The 11,300-nt window shown below is 31.6% G+C and overlaps 1 protein-coding gene and 1 long non-coding RNA gene across 2 annotated transcripts in view; both read right to left on the reverse strand.

Annotated features, from left to right (window-relative positions):
- Window positions 1–4,586, reverse strand: part of LOC122629454 (adenylate cyclase type 6) — a 69,950-nt gene extending 65,364 nt beyond the window's left edge. The window contains exon 1 of the mRNA XM_043812868.1: window positions 4,470–4,586. The gene's annotated coding sequence lies outside the window, so the exon portion shown is untranslated. The remainder of the gene's footprint in view (window positions 1–4,469) is intronic.
- Window positions 4,587–4,693: 107 nt separating this feature from the next.
- LOC122629468 lies at window positions 4,694–6,248 on the reverse strand. The gene is made up of 2 exons (XR_006327269.1): window positions 5,862–6,248; window positions 4,694–4,799 (listed from the first exon to the last, which is right to left on the reverse strand). It is a non-coding gene; the product is annotated as an uncharacterized LOC122629468 (long non-coding RNA).
- Between the last annotated feature and the right edge of the window lie 5,052 nt (window positions 6,249–11,300).

An 11,300-nucleotide genomic window follows, 5' to 3' on the forward strand; every position in this document is an offset into this window, starting at 1 on the left:
CTCTCTCTTTTTTCTTTATAACAGAATTTAAAAGTAAAGAAGTATTATTTAACGAGCTGACCACACACATCGTGTCTCTTTAATTACTGCAGTTTTCTCATTATATATATGTATTTATGTACGGAATTTGTTTAAAAAGAAAAAAAATATATATATATATTTCGTTTGCCGACAATTTTGAATGCATTGAAATAAAATAAATGAGAAATTATATTATGGAAGTATAAATTAAATCGAATATATATATATATATATATATATATATATATATATAATTCTAATTCAATGTAATTTCGTTAATATCGTAGAAAATTTGTCTCGTTGAAATATGGATGAAAAATATAGGAATATTTCTCTACGTTGGATCGATATAGATAACGTGCAAAAACCACGATCTAATATTATTACGTAAGCAAAAAGAAAAAGATATTTACAAAGAAAGAGATATTTGTAGAACACATATTATATAAAATACGTAATTTTAATCCAACGTTATAGTAATTTCTTCGTACACAAATTTCTTCTCGTTAAAAATATATTTCTAAAAACGAAAATCTATTTTCCCTGAATATATTTCCCGTATATCAAATATATGATTACAATCCTACACGATGTTAAGCTCGTGTACAATCTTTATTTCTCGTTGAATATATTTTTCTAAAAAAAAAAAAAAAAAAATAATAAAATAAAAATATATTTCTTCGTCGAATATATAATTTCAATCCGATAGAATGTTAACGTCCAATACAAATTTTGTTTCTCGTTCAGAATATATTTCTATAAAAAAAAAAAAAAAAACATTATATATATATATATATTTTCTCTAAATATATTTTTTGTTCGATCGTTCATGTAAAACCATGACGATGCAATGTTATTACGTAGGCAAAAAGAATGAGAGAGTAAAAGAGTGAGAGAGAGAGAAAGAATATGTATGTATGTATGTGTGTACGTGTATGTGTTTACCCTTTTGTTTACTCGTGCGCGCGGAAAAGCAAGTTGGTGTCCCTCCGTCATAATATAGTCGTGTCACTTACGTTCTTCCACCCTCGATTTACGTTTGTTTTCGATCCGGAACCCTGGCGCCTATTTTATTACGCAGGCTGACGCGCCACAAGAGACATAGTCCGGTTAGATCTCTCTCTCTCTCTCTCTCTCTCTCTCTCTCCTCTCTCCTCTCTCCTCTCTCTAACACGCAGACACGCATATACAAATACTCTTTCACTCGTCTTCTCAACGAAGATACTACCCCACTCGTGTATCTTCGCTAAAGAAAACACACAATGGACCGCGTTTGATAAAAATAAACTTGTTCGATATGATCGCATTTTCTTGGGATTTATCCTGTTTTTTTTTTCTTTTTTAATACACACACATATATATATATATACATATATTAATTTCATATATAGTATATGTAATATAATAATGTATTAATATATATATATATATTAATAAAATTATATTATATTAATTATATTATGTTAAATTAAATTATAGTATATATTTAATAATGTATTTTATTAATTATATTATATTCATATAATTCGAATAGAAAGATATATATATATATATTATATATGTATCTGTACAGATGGATAAAGAATTTTATATTAGCATATTGTCTATATTAAAAAAAAAAAAAAAAAAAAAAAAAAAAACCGATCGAACGATTTGAAAAATATTTGAATAGTTTGCAAATAACTTTTCTTTATATACACCTATCACTTACGCGTATATTGATGGTGTTGTTACGCTAATAAATTATTTCAACATCGATACGTGAAAATACCGAGAAAGATTATAATCGAATTTTAATCTCACGCTTTTAATTTTAATCTAACCTTTCAGGATTTGTTTTTCGTTTCCTTTCTTTCTCTTTTTTCCCCTTTTCTTCGCTTTTGTTTTCTCTCCCTTTTCTTTCTTTCTTTCTACCTGAACGATATCTCTCTTCTTTCCCAAAGGAGCAATTAACGTAAGATACTCAACATTATATTGAAGTTCTCCCGGAAGGAATGATAATGAGTGCAGGTACCCTCATGGCCGTCGGATTGTGTATCGTTTAGTCCGATCAAAACCTGACTATACTACTGACTAATGCACTCACTCATGTCAGTGATGCTCAACTTATTGATACAATTATTAAGTGATATAATTAAATGTGAACACGTGTATTTGTATGTAAGTGTGTGGGTGTTTGTGTAATGTAATAATTAAAATCGTTCGCGTCTGAAACGATTTTTATTTTCTAGTGAACTTTTTCGTTTTTTATTCCTATTTTTTATCATTATTATTTTTTTTTTTTTTTTTTTTTTTTTTACGTACAAGAAATAGAAATTACGATTGATAGATCAACTCGACAATAATAATCGTTTTATTAATTAACGATTAATAGTCGCGTTCAGGATTTTTTTTTCGAAGGTAATCTGTTTCCGTTTCTTTCTTTCTTTTTTTTTCTTGTCTACTATTTGTTCCTTTTTTTCTTCTTTCTTTTATAATACAAATAAGGATGAAAACATTGTCGTTGTATGACGAGTGAATAATATTATAATATATTATACCGGACAATTATCGTCGTTTGACACTGACTCGTGTCCACGTTATCAGTTTGCTAGCTAGAACGACAATGAATAGTTTTACATGTAGAAGATTATTACTATCATGAGATAGCTTGCTTTGCCTACATGTATATATATATATATATATATAAACATATATATACATACATGCATATATATATATGTATGCATATACACGTACATATGTATCATGTATATACACATATAGGATAGGGTTTCTTAGGTCTATATATACTCAAACATAATTACAACTGGTTTCTCTATATCGAGCGCATCGAATATTAAGAACAATAACATAACACCTTTTCATTAGAAACGTTAACTATTCTATACGCGTTATCGATAGACCGACCCACCTTTACCCTTCATTTTCTTATTGCGTATCGTTATCGTAGTTTCGAATTAATCAGCAAATTCTGTCAGTTATGTAGATGTAGTAGATACAGTTTAACGTAGAAAGTGTATGAGTGAAACACATACAGAGGTAGAGAAAGACAGAGAGAGAGAGAGAGAGAGAGAGAGAGAGAGAGAGAGAGAGCCAAATGGAAAGCCTCGAAACAGGACGTCATGAAACTTAACTAACTAATACTATATTCACAGAGTTTCCACGCGTGTAACGTATTAACATGGGTTAAATGCCCAGAAGAGAAGCTTCGAGTTTCGTCTTAAACATTGAAATAATGAGAAAACAGACTATCTCTTTCTCTCTCTCTCTCTCTCTCTCTAGTGATTTCTAATTTTTTAATTTGTTTGTTTTTTTTTTATTTTATTTATCTAGTTAAAAAAGAAAAAAAAAAGAATCTCTATTCGTCTCTGTAGACATTTACGACGTGTCAATAAAACATTGAGGTTTTTATTAACGTCATGTACTTTTTCTAATCTTTCGATTTTCTAATCTTTTAATAATCGCTTAAGAAATATCTAAGATCTGTCAATTCGGAAGAAACGTTAGTCGATTATTCTGGGTTGGTGATCGAAGAGCAAGAACAGATATTTTTATTCGACGTCGATTGTCCGACGTAGGGCAAAAGGCATTTTATCAGGAACGATGTAAGAAACTGGTATACGATATAGTACGACCTACGATTATACGTATCGATCGTTATATGTGCGGAGAATATCTATGACGGTTGTACAAGCTGGTTGAAGATATTTTTTAAAAGAGTTACTCTCTCTTTCTCTCTTTGTATCTCTATCTTTTATCTCTATCTATCTTCCACTCTCTCTATTTCTCTCTCTCTCTCTCTTTCTGACCGACCGACCGCGAATCGTTCGTTTCATTCATTTCTTCTCTTTTTCGATGTATGCGTTGAGTTTAAAAAAAGAATAGAGAAAAAATGAAAAAGTATACACGCGCGTAAACACATTCATACGCGTACACATATACATAAGAAAAAAAAATACGATCTACCAGACCTGTATATTATATTTTTTCAACTTTGATCTTTTGCGTTATAAAAGAATATATATATATATATATATATATATATACATATACATACGCATATTGGTATATGTATCTAATCGCAGCGAATTGGCACAATCTCTCATTCAAATTTGTTCATTCGTATTGCGTTGTGTAACTTGTAAATTTTTTACTTTTTTTTTTTTTTCTTCCTTTATGTACATATATATCGTTCTTTTTACACGTATCGAAAAATCGTACGATAACGAGAATTATTGTCGGTATCTATGATCGATATTTCGAGCACGAGGTTGCACATCATTCGCATTAGAAATATTTTTACCTTAGCATATGGAGAAGGGTTACCGTGTTAGAAAGACTAAATAGAAAGACATATTGTTAAAGCAAAATGTGTGTCTCGTGTCACCCGATTAGCGAGCTGCCTGTACCTACTAATTGACGATAAAACTCGCAAACGTCCTTACCTAACAACAACGGGTCCGTATTCGATGATCTTGACACGATTTTCATTCTCGGAGATGTAAAACGGTCTTACATCCTTCCTTCCTTTCTTCTTTTCTTCTTTTTCCTTTTTTTTTCTTCCCCTCTTTTTATTTTTATTTATTTACTTATTTATTTATCTATTTATTTATTTTCCGTGTGGTTTCGTCTCGTTCTATCTTTTTCTTTTTCGTTTTTTTTTTTCTTCTTTTCCTTTAAATTCTCATCGCTCGAACAGGACAACGATTATTGGTAGCCATATCAGTAACACCAGCAACAGCAATAGCAGGAGAGTAACACGAAGATTAAGGTTTCTACGTTGGGACAATAAATAATCGAGATTATCACACTTTTTAAGTTTTACCACGAGTTTTTTCTCTTAAGCATCATTGACCACAAAGATGTATATATATATATATATATATATATATATATATATATATAAAACATAAGAACAAAAAAAAATAAGAAAATTTTACGACGAATATCTTGCAGTTTTTTTATCCTCTCTCGATCATCAAGGATAAGGATCGATGGATCTATCGATCGATTAATCCATCGATAGGTTTATCTCGAGGATATTAGCCTAGGATATTCGTCGTTTCAAGGGTCACCAAAGATCAAAGGGAAACGGTGCGACAATGATCAAAGGACTCGACTACGAGAACTCCACTACGACCACTTCATTTTGTGATTCTATTTCAATTTTGAAATCGATCTTGATAACTCTTATCGATTCTTATTCGTTTCTTTCTTCTTCTTTTTCTCCTTTTTTGTTTTTCTTCTTATTCTTCTTTATATCCCTTTTAATATGATCGATCGTTCCTCCAAATAAAATTTTCACGAACACGATTCGACGCTTTTAAAAAATACGATAAATAATGTCAAATAAATCGATTAACATATATATATATATATATATATATATATATATAAATATGTATATTTGATAATCTCTTGGCAATAAGATCGATAATTTATGATTGAGTCACTATCGCACACACGTTCATTCAATTGTCACGAACGAATAAATTTCTTTCTTTCTCTCTCTCTTTCTCTTTCTCAATCTCTTCGTCAGATCCGGTCTATCATTATGACTGTATTCTCTTGTCACATCGGCGAATCCACATCCGCTCACGCGATGATCCGTACGAGAGAAGTTACGATCGTCGAAATCGAAATAGGAAAAATTTCTTTTCCTTTCTTATTTTTTTTTTCTTTTTTTTTTCTTTCTTTTTTTTTTTTTTTTGTTATCTTCTTTCTTGTGTATCAATAAAATCAAATCTGTCGATTATCTCTCCCCTTTGTTCTTTTATTTAGTAATTCTATTTTTCGTTCATTTTTTTTAAAAACGAAAGAAGGAAAAAAACATTTACCTTTATATAAATATATGTATATATATATACACATATATGCACATATATATATATATATATTATCGGATCGTTATCGTCGCATATGTGGAAATTATCGGAAAGAGTAGTTTGGAATATTTGTTTTTTTTTTTTTTCTTTTTCTTTCTTTTTATTTTATTTTATTCTTTTTTTTTTTTTCTTTTTCCTCTCTCTTCCGTTTTCGATTATCGGAAGGCGAGAAGAAAAACGAAACGAGAGAGTAGGCACGCGATGCGTTTCACACGGATGCCGCGCGTCGACTGAGACCGCGATTGACTGTGGCGCGGTGCCATTTCACGCCGATTTCTATCGCGCCTGGAGAGGAGCCTCGGTCCTTGCGCGAAGAACCTCGTGAGAAACATGAGAAAGAGAGAGAAAGATAGATAGAAAGATAGATAGATAGATAGATAGATAGATAGAGAGAGAAAGAGAGAAAAAGAGAGAGAGAGAGAGAGAGAGAGAGAGAGAGAGAGCGAGAGAGAGAAAGAGAGAGGTAAGCTACACGCAGAATCCATCTTACGACCCTTGACGATGCAACCACGAAACGATGACACTCCTATGCTCACGAATTTATCGTACGATAAAACATCGATGAGATAACAACGTTCGTAAATATCTAATAAAAAGATTGTTCGTTCTTATTTCCTTTTTTTTTTCTGATTTTTCTTTATATTTCTCGTCTTTTTTTTTTTTTTCTTTCTTCTTTAAGGAATCGTATTGGGAAAAGAATATGGTATTATCGATTCATTTTCCGATCGAGATAATCGAATATGTTTTGTACCAAGTTCAAAAAGTGAAGTGAAGTGAAGTGATGTAAAAAGGAAAGAAAGAAAGAGAGAAAGAGAAATGATAAGGGAAAGGAGAAAGAAAAAGAAAAAGGAATGTTATCCGACGAATTTATTTCTTTGGTTAATGTAAAATTCATTGTGACTCATTATACGTATATATATATATACAGACACATTCGTATATGCATATACAACACACGCACATCTACGATTTCCGTTGGAGATCTCACAATCTTGTTATATTTTCTTTTAGCTTATGCAAAGTGCGTGCGTATAAATACGATCAATCAATTATTTATAAACTTGAGAGGGAAAGCAAGGAGCCGTCCTAAAAAAAAAAAAGAAAAAAAGAAGAAGGAGAGAAAGGAGAAAGGGAAAGGTACAGAGGGGTCAGAAGAGAGAAAAGGAAGAAGAAGAGACGATGAATGCATCAACTTGATTCCTCTTCGTGATTCGTAAAAGATTGTTTTGCGAAAGACGATCGACTGATACGTTCGTCTAGAGAAAAAGAGAGAAAAGGAAACAAAGAAAGGAAGGAAGAAAGAAAGATAGAAATATATATTATATATATATATATATATATATATATAGAGAGAGAGAGAGAGAGAGAGAGAGAGAAATAAAACAATGATAACAAGTGCAGTGGGAAGAAGAAAGAAAAAATCTTAGAGAAAAGGAAGGAAGAAGAGACAGAGAAAGAGTGTGTGTATAGAGAGAGAGAGAGAGACATAAAGAGAAAGTCGAAGGTACTTTGAAGCCTAGGGTGGTGTCGAGTATCAAAGTACATGGAAGCTTTCAGTTCTCGTTATAAAGAGCCCTTCTTCCCGTCGCAATGGCGGCACAAGCGTCGTGCCGTTATTATCGTTGCCCATCGTAATATTATTCCATCTTGGCCCTTACGATCTTACCATCTTCGAAGAAAAAGACTGACTCTTAAAAGCCGATCGTTTTTCGTCATCCTGATTTTATGTCTCGTCTCATCGTACAACATAACGAGATGCAGAGAAAGAAAGAGAGAGAGAGAGAAACAGAGTGTAAATGTTTTTATATACTCATATAGGTTTTACGATGCAACGAAGTGAAAAAATGTTTATATATGCAAGTACATATGTACTGTACATGTCGAACGAATAAACCAAAGGAAAAAAAACAAAAGGTTTTATCGATCGATCAATCGATCGATGAAACGCATCGTACGAAAGCTAAAACGCAAGGCATGTTTACTCCATGTTAAAGAATATTTTTTGTCTGGCTTCTTTTCTTTTTCCTTTTTTTCCTTTTATTGTTCCGCTTTTTTTTTTCCTTGGTTTTCGTTTCTCCGTTTTGTTTTACTTTCTTTCTTTCTTTTTTTTTTTTTTTCTCACCAGGCTATATTTTCTTTCGCCATTAATTTCTATGGTTGTTCTTGCCTCTGTCAATCGTTATCGGCGGATATCTTTTATTATCTTATTTCATCTTGTATGCAATATCACTCTTCTTTCAACGATCTAATCGAAACCCTATAAAAAATATATATAAAAAAAATCACATACGTACGTAACGTACGTGATGTAAATATATATATATATATATATATATATTTATATATGTATGTATATATCTCCACAGGGGGTGGTTGTAGAAGAGGAGGAAGAGGTAGAGGGGAATTAACGAGCCTCCTCTATACAAGGAAGCATCGGAAGCAAACGTGTTATCGCCTTTGATGATAAACGATAACCTTCCGTCTGTCCAACTAAAGCCACCTCTTGTCGATATCACCTTCAATAATGTCCGTTGCATTGTAACGTCCGAATAATGGATCTGACTATTGATCATAGAGAAAGAGAGGGAGAGAGAAAGAGAGAATAGAAAGAGAGGTGGGAATAGAATGACTACGAGCTTCTAAATAACGTAGAGAAACTATATCTCTCCTATGCAGTTCGTAAAATAAAAGATTTCAAGATATACTGATTTTATTAGAGTCTAATCAATCGTCGATGATTACTATTTTTCGATGAGATTGAGGGAATAGAAATTTATAACATTTTTTTTTATTGAATTTCCTTTTTTTTTCTCTCTCTCTCTCTCTCTCTTTTTTTTTCTCTGCAATGAAACCATATATCTCGTTCAAAAATTTCAAATTTGTCGGGCATAGAATGCATTCTTTTTGCAATAATTCATTTATTTTCTTTTTTTTTGCTTTCTTTTTTTCTTTTTTTCATTTTTCTTCTTTTTCGTTCTCTTTTTCTCGAAAAAAGAAGAAAAAGAAAAATTATTAGATCATTTAGATAGATCGACGAAGAAAAACACGAATTTCTTTCGATGCTTAATATCGAGCAATCTTCATTTCGATATCTGTCGAGTACTACTCGTAAACACATTCTAAATATAATATCTAAACGTGGTGGTCCGAACGAAGAAGTCCACGCTGCTTTACCGGATCGTGTATTAACCTAGTTCTTATCGATTCTCACTGGGGTTTCCTTCTTCAACCGTAGATTCAACGGACATACCAGCCGAGAACATAGACTTATACAACATTATAGTAATCGATGAAGTGTTTTCGATATACTTTATTTCATGATTTTCTCGATTTTTTCTTTAATTTTCATTCTTTTCGCTTTTTATTGTTTTCTTTTTTTTCTTTTTTTTTTACTTTTGTTCTATCTTTTAGGATCATTATAATAATTATTATTATTGTTATTATTATTATTATTATTATTATTATTATTATTATTATTATTATAATCGGTTGACGTAAACTCTCGACTGAAAGGAAAAGAAAATGAAAATATTTGCCAGGAAAAAAAAGATGGACGAATTTTCTCATTACATTTTTTTTTTCTTGTTTCTTTAAAGAAAAATAGATTTTTAGATAATCGTGTCGACCGTTTCTCCTACGTTTCTAACTCCAGGCAATCGTAGAAAGATATGAAAACGAGTCGCTAGAGATCTCTCTCTCTCTCTCTCTCTCTCTTTCTCTCTTTTTCGAAATCGTTTTAACGTTTCTTTATGTAAGTACAGCAATGGGAAAAACACATCATCGTACTCCTTTCTCTTTATCTTTCTCTTTCTCTCTCTTTCCTTCCCCAAAGTTAAATTCTTAAAAACTCGTCTACGAATGATATTTGCCATTCCGTTTTACTTTATATTTTCCTTGATTTCAACCGTAGCATTTAGATTTCACGTAGAAATATCATATTTTATATCATATATAACAATTCGTACGATTGTCATCGTTTCAATTTATATATATATATATAGAGAGCGAAAAGAAGAAAAGAAAAAAGAAAAGGAAATGAATTTATTTCTGAACATTTCTATTTAGACGTATATTTTATAATTTCTACGAAGATCCTTCGTCGAGTATATTTTCTTTCTTTTTTTCTTTTTTTTTTCTTTCCCCTTTTTTTTCAATACATTTTTTATACGCATTACCGACCCTTGGATGACCTGTATCACGACCATACACATCCCATGTCCATGGTTGAATATATTATGAGAACGAAAATGGAGATGCTAACGCATGTACACGCATAACCGGAAACTGATGATATATATAACATCTAATAACGTAATTTCACGTGAGACATCACGAACATAAACATGGATTATTTTGGATGCAGATTGATTAATAATTTAGAAATTTTCGATTCGAATATAGCTCTCAAAGAGGAGAAAATCATATGGCGTACGTGCGTACGTATGGCGTGTGTGTGGTTAGCGATGACAGGGTGGAAGTAGTACATGGTTCATCTCGTTCGTGTTTCGTCGAGTGATCAGACATGGCGGCGAATGCGCATGCGTGAAATGCGCAATGCCAGGAATGGCGGACATTCTCGAATCTCTACGTTACACACGCGCGTGCATACGTACACACACGCGCGCGCGCACACGGATGTATATATATATATATATATATATATATATATATATATATGTTTCTAAAATGTTCATGATCCAAGCAAACCGCAATTTATCATACATTATATATAAATATAAATAGTCGTCTTTTATGTGATACCATTTGTTACATATTTATTATGATAACCAAAGAGGAAAGCCAATTAAATTTTGACAGGTTTCTGCTTATTTACAAATTTTCGATATTTTTTGCGCGAGAATACAAATCATTTACCGATTTAACCAATCAATATGAAGAAGTAGAATACACATCCCCGAGATTTTTTTTCGCTTTAATAAGAATAAAAATTCTATCTCGTGATGAGGATCGAAAAAAAGAAAAAAAAGAAAAGATTTATAAGTACGTATATACGTCTCTCGCTTTTTATACATATATGTATAAAAGAAAGCGATTCGTCGTTCATCTCTAAAATATGAGATACGAACTCGCCACGAGAGACGAACGGTCGCAAAAAACGATCTCTTGGAATTTTTTTAGTGTCCGACGATAAAAGCGAATGGGAGAGCAGAGAAATCATTGCAGTCAGAAAATAAAAAAAGATGAAAAACGTAGTCGTCGCATTTTTTTTGTGATCGTTAATACGTAATATTCGAAATAATCAATCCATGAATTAAAGGATATTCTTTTAATTCTGTTCGATACGAATATAGAAAAAAGAAAAGAAAAGAAAAGAAGAAAACAACAAAACAAAACAAAACCAAGTTGAGAAAGAGAGAGAGAGAGAGAGAG

This window comes from Vespula pensylvanica, chromosome 5, assembly GCF_014466175.1.
Source record: "Vespula pensylvanica isolate Volc-1 chromosome 5, ASM1446617v1, whole genome shotgun sequence".
Classification (NCBI taxonomy): Eukaryota; Metazoa; Arthropoda; class Insecta; order Hymenoptera; family Vespidae; genus Vespula; species Vespula pensylvanica.